Source organism: Cibotium barometz, chromosome 53, assembly GCF_041138505.1.
Source record: "Cibotium barometz isolate CiBa-2024 chromosome 53, ASM4113850v1, whole genome shotgun sequence".
NCBI classification, from domain to species: Eukaryota; Viridiplantae; Streptophyta; class Polypodiopsida; order Cyatheales; family Cibotiaceae; genus Cibotium; species Cibotium barometz.
Genome location: NC_141098.1, coordinates 41,741,488 through 41,752,235, shown reverse-complemented (window position 1 = coordinate 41,752,235; position 10,748 = coordinate 41,741,488). Strand labels below are relative to the sequence as shown.

Sequence of the window (10,748 nt, the reverse complement as noted above, 5' to 3'; positions counted from 1 at the left end):
ACAACACACATTGCTTCTCATAAAGACTACATAGGCTTTTCCATACACCATAAGCATTATCTACAATATCCTTGACATTGTAATATACTGACTCAGATAGTGTAAGCATTATGGCAAAGCACGCAAGCTCATCCATCTCCTGCCAAGTATCAACTTCCATATTGTCCTACATTTGATCGGCTTAGACTACCTCTTTTGCACAAGAACATTGTAAATTTGGTCCTTCCAATAGGAGAAATTTGTGCCATCCAACTTGTCAATGTTAAATAATGCATTCTCTAATGTGGTAGCCATCACAATGGTTGACAAAACAACCAACAAACACTACACCAATGCAATGTCACTATGCCAAATCACCAACTGCTCAATGTGTCACAAACAGCATGCCAAAATTCCAATTGACAATACCCTCGAGCTTGGTTGCAATAACTCGTTCAAATTATTTTTAAAAAAATTTAAGGAAAAATTTGTGAATTTCACGTGCTAAAACAAATTTTTTGAATTATCCTTTTTTATTCATATGAATAACCGTTCCTATATATGGGACAAAACTCTCATTTTGGTTATTTTGTCCGAATAGATGCCTTCTTCCTCCTCCTACCACTATTTTGAGGTCACCGATGACACAATATTCATAGATATACATCTTTATCTATTGTTTATTATTGTTTTACATTGTTTATATTATGTTTTTGCAGTGCAGTCATCTCTCTTTCAAGAGTTTTGTGTTTCACTTGTGTTTATTTTATTATTTTGCATTTTATTTTATTTTTAAAAAATGTGCTATGTTGCAATGGTGGCACTCATCTCTCCTCAAAGAGTTGTGTGTTGCACTTTCATTGTGTTTTGGCATGTATGTATGTAGATAATATAGTGGCACCCATCTCTCTATTGAGAGTTGCGTGTTTCACTTTAGTTGTAGGTTTAGGTAGTGGCACCCACCTCACTTCTAAGAGATGCGTGTTGCACTTGAGCTCTAGGTCTAGGTAATGGCACCCACCTCTCGCATGAGAAATGTGTGTTGCACTTTAGCTCTAGGTTTGGAAGTAGCACCCACCTCTCTCATGAGAGTTGGGTGTTGCACTCATGTTTAGGTTTAGGAAATGGCACTTGCCTCTCAATTGAGGATCGTGTGTTGCATTGTTTAACTGCATTCAAGCGGTGATATTGAGTCTCATTCATCTCTCCAATGTAAGTCGAATTGCTTTTAACATTGTATTCAAAATTTTTGGACTTGTCTAAAGTTCGATTCCAAAACTGAACAAAATAAAAGTCCAAAATTTCTGAATTGCATATTGATGTAGTTTTTTGCTTCTACTTTTATAGGAAATTTTGGCTTGAAAAATGTGATATTGTCTATATGAAGTGGGTTGTAACTCTTCCTGACATGATTTCGTTTTCATAGACTACCTTCAAAGAATAGCAATGGGAGCATCATGATTATGCTATTACACACATCCATATGTGAACATGGTTATTAGCCGACCAAGTGGTGTGCATACATACTACGCTACTAGATGGCACCTATGAGGTGCATTAAGAGATGAGGCACATCTGCAGTGAGATACAATGATTGCTCTCTAGGATAGGTGGTGTAAATATGCACCTTTCTCAGTAATATATTGTAGTTACAATTTACATCAACACTTCAAACACATGAAAAGTTGATTATTCTCAAAGAAAAGTGATGCATATATACACCAAGTTGTCGTCAAAATACACCATTAAAATTTATAAGAAAAGTTGGTGTAAATATACACCATGGTGTAAAAATATACCATTGAAATTTATAAGAAAAGTTTAACATTTTCTAAAATCTTGAAAACTTTGCTCTTTCCTCAAAGTTTGAATTAGTGGAGCCAACTCAAATTACAAAAAAACCCTCAAATTCCTAATCAAAATAAGAAAAAAAGATAAATTCTCACTACTTTAGGAAAAAACCCTCAAATATTTGATAAAAATAAGAAAAAAAATTGAATCTTGGAGCAGTTCAGAAAAAACCATCAATATTTGGATAAAAATGAGAAAAAAACACATCTAAGACTACTATGATTATATGCAAAACTAAAAATTAATTTGAAGTTTAGAAAATTTCAAAAAAAAAATCATATGATAAGTTGAGTGTATGCTAAACTTGCATTTTGAAAGAGACGAAAGATTCAAATTTGAAGGTCATATTTGAAGTTGAGTGTGTGCTCAAATTCAATTTGGGAAATTTTTCAATTTTGAAAGTCATATTTGGGTGTAGCCTTTTGATTTTGATCTTATATGTAAATGATATGTTTATTTCCCACATGTTGTGGATGCCTTGAAGAAATGGTTGTATGAGATCTTTGATAGGACTTGGGTTGTGCCAATCACATTCTTGGTATAAGGATTGTGAGAGATAGAAGCAAGGAAGTGTTGTATCGGTCACACAAGGAGTACATAGGCAAGGTCCTTGAGCATTTTGATATGGAGAGGGGGAAGTCAATTAGTACTCCATTGCCTCCATACGTGAAACTCAACCAAGAGGATAACCCTAAGTTAGATGAGCAGAGGGATGAAATGGCAAATATTTCTTTTCCTGTGTGCTTGTGGCTTCTTGCTAGAGGTGAACGATTTGGATCCTCTGTAGATTTTTCTTGTGTGAAGAACGCCGTTGGTTCCTTCAATGCAGCCATCAACCACTGAGTTTGACACCAAGCTCATTGCCCTTAGTTGTTATAATGACAAGCACTAGTATTGTGTGTACCCATTGTACAGATAGCACACCATTTTTCATTTATGGCACAATCCGTAGACATATGATCTGAATTCCTACATTTATTGCACCATAACTCTTTGGAAGATTTGTTACTAGGAGACTCTCTAGAACTGACCTTCCCTCCTTTCAAGGATCTTTTGGTCCTCTGCCCCTTTTCATCGTCCGACTCTCCACTACTAGCCTCCCCTGACATGTCATTAGAAGTTGTAGAATCCATTTTAGTGTCAGAATCAAAATGCCTTTTGCCCTTTGATGAGTGCTTCTTACTTTTAATTTTTGCTGGCTTGCGGCATGCAGACACCCCCTCTAGTTGCTTGTGCCATGACATCAGCCAATGTGGTTGTGACTCAATCCACAATTGCCATATCCAAGCGTATTGGCTAGGAAAGCCCTATAATGAAGTACTCATCGAGCACCTCTACCCCAAGGTGTTGATTGGCATGTATCTATTGTAACATTTGGCAAAATTGAGCTGCGTAGTCTTTGACTTCATTTTCTCCTTGTCTAGAAAACTTGGTATACATCACTTGTGGATTAGCCATGGGAATGGCTCCCCCAGCTCTACTGATGATACTTGAACTTGTTGTTGCTTGTTGTTGTGATTACCCTTGCGGACTGATTGGAACAACCCTAGACCTAGGTTGGTGAAACAATTGCATGTCGGTCCATGCAATGCTCGTCCCTCATTTAGTTGGCGGGGTAGTTGGTTCCCCTAGATGCTTTGTAGGTTGAATTGGTGGACAAGAATGAGGACGATGGATAGCAAGAGTGCACTTTTACTCACGGTGCTGAGTCACCGGAGGAGCATCTTCCTCGTCGTCGAACTATACTAGTGAGCTGTCTGCCTTCATGGATTATGTAGTTGCAACTATCAGGTATTGGGAACCAACATCTTAGGAAGACCCTCAGAATGCGTTCGCATGAGGAACCTCTTCGGAATGGTTTACATGATTGGATGGGGTTATGATTACGGAGATCAAATGAAATCTGATCTCGCAAGGTTTGAATTAGAGCATGTAAGGATTGTATCTTAGGAAGACCCTCAAAATGCGTTCGCATGAGGAACCTCTTCAGAATGGTTTACATGATTGGATGGGGTTATGATTATGGATATTAAATGAAATCTGATCCCGCAAGGTTTGAATTAGAGCATGTAAGGATTGTATGTGGGGGGGGGGGGGGCGACGGATGAAGAATGCTTGGAGAAAAAGGATTTGAGCACATGGATGTCACTCCGCACATGATCAATCTGCCCTTGCAAGTAACGAATTGTTTCCCTCTTCTTGCTCAGTGAAAGAGCCAAATGGCAAGGAGGAAAGGTATGACAACATTCACCACAATGCGCACAAGAATGAGAAGCCATCGAATCATCGAATCTTCATGCTCAAGGTGAGAAACAAACAATTGAAGATGCCAAAGTGTAGTGGCTCTCTCCTAAGAGCACTACAATAATAATATAAACTCATGAATCATAAAGATAGAGATAATATTAGCATAAACAAATGATAAACAAGTAATGGATTATATTATCATAGACAAAGTCCACAAAAGATACGACTGACAGGCACAGAAACATAGACAAATACAACGAAAACATCTAAGTCTGTGTTATGCCAACATTGAGAATAATTGATGGATATCTTTGGATGACAGTCCGCATGGTGTAAATATATCCCTAACACTAGACCTTGAATTGTTACCAAGTGACTTAGAAACTATTATCCATCACCATAAATAGGGAGACCTTCTACAAAACATTGTATACTCTTTTATATGTTTGTAAAAGTCCTGCTCCTTCGAGATCCATTGTCCTTGCCATTGACACGTTCTGTGTTCAAATCCCACCTCCCATCAGCTAGATCATTGTGGTTTCTTGGGATAGTTCCCATGATGTTAAAACTCGCACACACACACACACACACACTCTCTCTCTCTCTCTCTCTCTCTCTCCCTCCCTCCCTCCCTCCCTCCCTCCCTCCCTCCCTCCCTCTCTCTCTCTCTCTCTCTCTCTCTCTCTCTCTCTCTCTCTCCAAAATCAATTGGCTATATTTAGATGATGTATGGTTTGAGACAATGTATCCCCATTTATCTCACTCATGGCTCTCTTTTAAAAGCAAGAAAATATCTAAAGGTCAACATGCTAAAAGAGAATTTTTATTGTGTAAGGACTACATCACAACATAAAATACACAAAGTTGAGTAGAAACAAGTAACAATCTAGCTACATAGCAAACTTTCTTATGGAGTTTCCACAAGTACGTATGAAAAAATTGGCATCTAGAGCTCAATCTAGAGATTATACCAAAAATATGCCAATAACGTGTATATTCCATTCCACAATACTACCTTCGCAAGACTCCATAAAAATCAAGTAATACAAAACAATTACTCCACAAACTGATTGATGCAAGGTGGTCCATAAAGACAATAATGCCAAAGATTCCAACATTCTCAGCACCTTGGGATCAAGTCTCTTATCTCCCAAACCCATTGCCATCTGTGTCATTGCAACACGACTAGAGACAATTCCAACACGACTAGAGACAATTCCAACACGACTAGAGACAATTCATCTAATAATTCAACATTATCAAGACAAAAATGTTCCAAAAGATTTTCCAACATGTGTGTGTATACTTTAACATTTGTGGCAATTCAATGACCATGTGTGGGCATAAATTGTACTTTTTTTTCACGTCATATTCATCCACTCTCTAAATCCTCTCTAATGGCATGTGTATACTTTAACATTTGTGGCAATTCAATGACCATGTGTAGGCATAAATTGTACTTTTTGTTCTCATGTCATATTCATCCACTCTCTAAATCCTCTCTAATGGCAAACATGCCTACATTTCACACACACACATAGAGGGTTAGGGATGTCCGTTGTTTCAAAAACCATAAGTAGTATGTGTCTATTAATGTTTGTCCTATATACACACATACATACTTGTATCTATGAAACAAATTCTTTCACTCCTCTATGTGCTTACATTTGTGTTTTGATTTTATATCCACATGTCCACACAAACAAATTACTTCCTCCTCCTTGTGCACGTTTACATGTATAGCTATATACACGAACATCTCTCTCTCTCTCTCTCTCTCTCTCTCTCTCTCTCTCTTCTTAATTAACATTTGAAATGTTCAAATTAAAAGAAGTGTTCCGTCTCTTTCTCTCGAATTGAGAAGCAAATTTTAAATCTCTCTCTCTTTGACAAATGCTTACATTAAACAAAGCGTTCTTTCTCTTTCTCTTGAATTGAAAATCAAATTTTCTCTCTCTCTCTCTCTCTCTCTCTCTCTCTCTCTCTCTCTCTCTCTCTCTCTCTCTCTCTCTCTCTCTCTCTCTCTCTCTCTCTATTTGACAAATGTCAACTTTGAATCTTAGATTTCTTTTCAAAATTTTTTGTGTATGGAGCTTCAAGTTCCTTCCAAAACATTTTTCATGTATGATGTAGGTTCCCAAAATGTGCAACTCAAGAGGTAAAGTACCAAAACTAATTTTGTTACAACCATGTGTTGTGTTAAGAGCTAAGTCTAGTCCAAAGTTCATCATGTTAAGCCAAATGTGCAAGGATGTGAGATCAAAGCTATTCAAGGAGTTACTATAAAGTATTTTGATGTTTGAAACAACTAATTAGCCATTGCTTACTATTGTGTGCTCATAAGAAGCCACTGCTTTGGGAGAGATCACAATTTTGACATCCTCAAGTAGCATATGCCTCCCCCAAGATATGAACACTTTTTCACAGTCTCAGGTAGCGTAGCCACTTTTCATATCGTTCCAAAGAAAAAGAGTGGCAATTAGAATACTTTGTAGAAATATAGATGAATATCATGAAAAGCTTGAGACGCCCCCCCCCCTCTCTCTCTCTCTCTCTCTCTCTCTCATGCTTGTTGGGTTAAATCGGAAGTGTTTTTCTCCACCTATTCTTTGCATTCGGCCCTCGATCCTTCAGTTTTATTTTAAGCATACATTATAACTACACCAATTTGCATAATGAAAGTGGACATGCCACATCCGCAAACAACACTACAGCGACAAAAATACTACATACTTAAGACATCTGAGGATCAACACAACGATGGCTTCTTTGAATCCATCTCTAAAATAGTAGATATTTTACTATGAAATTGTGAAGTTCAAAGCGATGGGAAACCCCATAGAGCCACCACAACAAAACAACCACAATCATCACTTAGGCTTCCCAATTTTGGCCTTTTTGTATCTTTGTAGATGCTCCAAATTCTGTCCTTCCCATAGTGACATCGCAGATGCTGAACGGAAGGAAACCGAACATAACGTTAAATGGAAAGGACATTAAACATTCTCTCGTAGTGTAATAGCATGGGCTTGTTTTTGGGCAAAGCAAGGCTGCTCTTGCTTTTAGCTTTTTAGTTTTTGGTTTTCCTTGCTAGAGTACTTAAGTAGCGGGAGGAGCAGATGCTGAACAGAAGGAAACCGTTTCGTTCACCGAACCATGTGGAGAGGAGAGGCAAGTGCTTCCAATGGGGGCGAGAACGACGACGACTACTAGGATTACGTGCCCGTCAAGAAGAGGAGGTTGCTGGATGCCCAAAAGTTGGTGCGCAGGAAGGGACTTGAAGCTCCATACAATTTTTTTTTGAAAAGAAATCTAAAATTCAAGGTCGACATTTGTCAAAGAGAGAGAGATTTAAATTTTGCTTTTCAATATTGAGAGAAAGAGAGAGAACACTTCTTTTAATTTAAACATTTGTCAAAGAGAGAGAGATATATATAAAATTTGCTTCTCAATTCAAGAGAAAGAGAGAGACTACTTTTAATTTAAACATTTCAAATGTTTTTTAGAGAGAGAGAGAGAGAGAGTATCATCACTTTGATTTGGAGCTCTACATTGCCATTGTTGCACAAAAGATTGTAATCAGTGTGGACCCATCTCATAGGAAGATTACATTTGAAGACTATTGAAATCAAAGAATGGATCTATTTAGAGGTGGAGAGGCTTGGGGTTAACAATGTCACTATGGGAAAGAGAGGATTTGGAGCATCTACAAAGATACGAAAAGCTCAAAATTGGGGAGTCTGAGTGATGATTGTGGCTGTTTTGTTGTGGTGGTATGATATCTCGAGGAGGGAAAAGAGGGCGATGGACCAAGAATATGGAAGAAACTTCTAGAAGAGGAACTAGAAGGCGAAAAGGGAAATATAGTTTGTGGGAAGGTTGCTCATGGGGTTGCCCATCACTTCGAACTTCACAATTTCATAGGGAAATATCTATTATTTCAAAGAGGGATTCAAAGAAGCCATTGTTGTGCTGATCCTAAGTTCAAATACCTCTTTCATGGTGATGGGAAACTCTTGCAGATCCCAGAAACTCCAAAGGGGGCTACATAAGCAACTGACTCCAATGGGGGGCAATTCTGCAACAGTTGACTCTCCAAATCCACCAGCACCATCATGTTTGGGCTGCTCCTTCCTGCGCTAACTTCTTGTACTATTTGCTACCAAGCCAGGCCAAAGGTATAAACCATCTTTGTGCTTGTGGTTGCAACCGATCCTTTATAAAAAACATGCTCACGTTTTTATCCCACGAAATCATGATAGCATTACCATTGGACTCTATAATGGGTAATCCATTTGATTAAAAATGGTCCGCATGAATCCATGCACCATGCTACAGCATTCACTTTAAATCTCTCCACCATATCCACTTGAGTCAAATTAGCCCCTTCTTATGCCTGCAATGGCTTTACTCTTTTGATGCTCCAGCTTAAGGCACTCACCAATACGGTGACCAAGTCCCCCACAATATGCACAACCTTTGATCCCGCTTGCCTTTGCAAGCTCTTCAACATCTTCCAAAGGGTCATCAAGGGTTGCCAAGACCGGAGGTATCCTTTGCTTGGCCTCCTTTAGCAAGTGCTTCAGATCAAGGAGTATGGTCTCACTCTGGTTCTTATTTATAAATGATGTTGCAATGCCAGTTTTGCTGCACCGTCCAATATGTCCAATCCTGTGGACATAGTTTTCTATCTCTGCAGGCATGTCATAATTGATCACATGCTGAATTTCAGGAAAATCCAAACCCTTGGAGGCCACATCAGTTGCAACTAAAACGTCCTTCTTTCCTGCTTTAAAAGACGCAATGGCATATTGTCTGTCCTCTTGATCTTTACCACCATGGATAGAAACAGCCTCCACACCCTTTTTGAGAAGGTCTTCATGGATAGCATCCACATTTGCCTTGTTCTCACAAAAGATTAGAACCGGAGGAGGAGTTTTTTGCAAACACTCAAGAAGATAAACCATCTTGGCTTCTTGTTTCACATACTCCACTTCTTGTATTACATCTAGATTTGCAGTGCCTGCCCGACCCACATTAACAATCACAGGTTTGACAAGAGCACCTTTTGCAAAATTTTGAATTTTCTTTGGCATGGTTGCTGAGAAGAGTAGTGTCTGGCGTTGGGTTTTGAAGTAATCCAAGACTTCACGGATGTCCTCCTCAAATCTCAAGTCAAGGAGTCTATCTGCCTCATCCAACGTGAGGTACTTACAGTTATCGAGATTCATCTTCTTCTTTGCAAGCATATCTTTAAGGCGTCCAGGAGTGGCAACAACGATATGCACTCCTTTCTTCATGACTTCAATCTGAGGTCTTATATCAGTGCCTCCAATACACAGCATGGATCGTAAATCCGGATTCCCATTTCCCTTGAGGACGGATGCAAACTCCTCCACCACATCAAAGGTCTGCTTAGCGAGCTCGTGGGAAGGGCACACCACCAGCGCTAATGGGCCTTCGCCACGGACGAGGGGCATCCTCAATTCCTCTTGGAGAGCTAACATGACGAGGGGCAACACAAACACCAGGGTTTTTCTTGATCCTGTGAAAGCAATACCGATCATATCTCTACCAGACAAGATGACAGGGAGACCTTGTACCTGGATGGGGGTGGGCCGAGTGATGCCCTTTGCCTTGAGCTTCTGTAAGATGGGTTCTGGAAACCGCATGTCGTTGAAATTCTTGACCGGAGGAGGGACGTCTTCCCCATCGACAAGAATATGCCACTGTTTGCGGATGTCCTCACACTCCTTTTCGCCCATGTGTTGAACATGCGAAGGGGGTTTCCAGCCAGTTTTCATGGGCTCTGTGTAGTGAATTCCCTTGGCGAGCTCTCTCGCTGACATCAGAGTCTTTCTCTCTGACAATCGATCGATCATGTCCTTCTCTTGGATCACCAGCAGAGCAGCAGCTGGGTGGCAGTGATGTTTGGTTGCTCCTCCTTCAATTGCGAAGCCGTCACCAGAAGACTAGGCTTGGCTTCCGAATTAGGGCCATCTTGGGTAGTGGAGGAGAGCACGCAGAGGCCCTTCCTGCGCACCAACTTTTGGGCATCCAGCAACCTCCTCTTCTTGACGGGCACGTAATCCTGGTAGTCGTCGTCATTCTCGCCCCCATTGGAAGCACTTGGCTCTCCTCTCCACATGGTTCGGTGAACGAAACGGTTTCCTTCTGTTCAGCATCTGCTCCTCCCGCTACTTAAGTACTCTAGCAAGGAAAACCAAAAACTAAAAAGCTAAAAGCAAGGAAAACCAAAAACTAAAAAGCTAAAAGCAAGAGCAGCCTTGCTTTGCCCAAAAACAAGCCCACACTATTACACTACGAGAGAATGTTTAATGTCCTTTCCATTTAATGTTATGTTCGGTTTCCTTCCGTTCAGCATCTGCGATGTCACTATGGGAAGGACAGAATTTGGAGCATCTACAAAGATACAAAAAGGCCAAAATTGGGAAGCCTAAGTGATGATTGTGGTTGTTTTGTTGTGGTGGCTCTATGGGGTTTCCCATCGCTTCGAACTTCACAATTTCATAGTAAAATATCTACTATTTTAGAGATGGATTCAAAGAAGCCATCGTTGTGTTGATCCTCAGATGTCTTAAGTATGTAGTATTTTTGTCGCTGTAGTGTTGTTTGCGGATGTGGCATGTCCACTTTCATTATGCAAATTG

At 39.8% G+C, this 10,748-nt stretch overlaps 1 pseudogene; it reads right to left on the bottom strand.

Annotated features, from left to right (window-relative positions):
• Positions 1–8,423: 8,423 nt before the first annotated feature.
• LOC147608647 (DEAD-box ATP-dependent RNA helicase 35 pseudogene) lies at positions 8,424–10,258 on the bottom strand (annotated as a pseudogene).
• Positions 10,259–10,748: the final 490 nt, after the last annotated feature.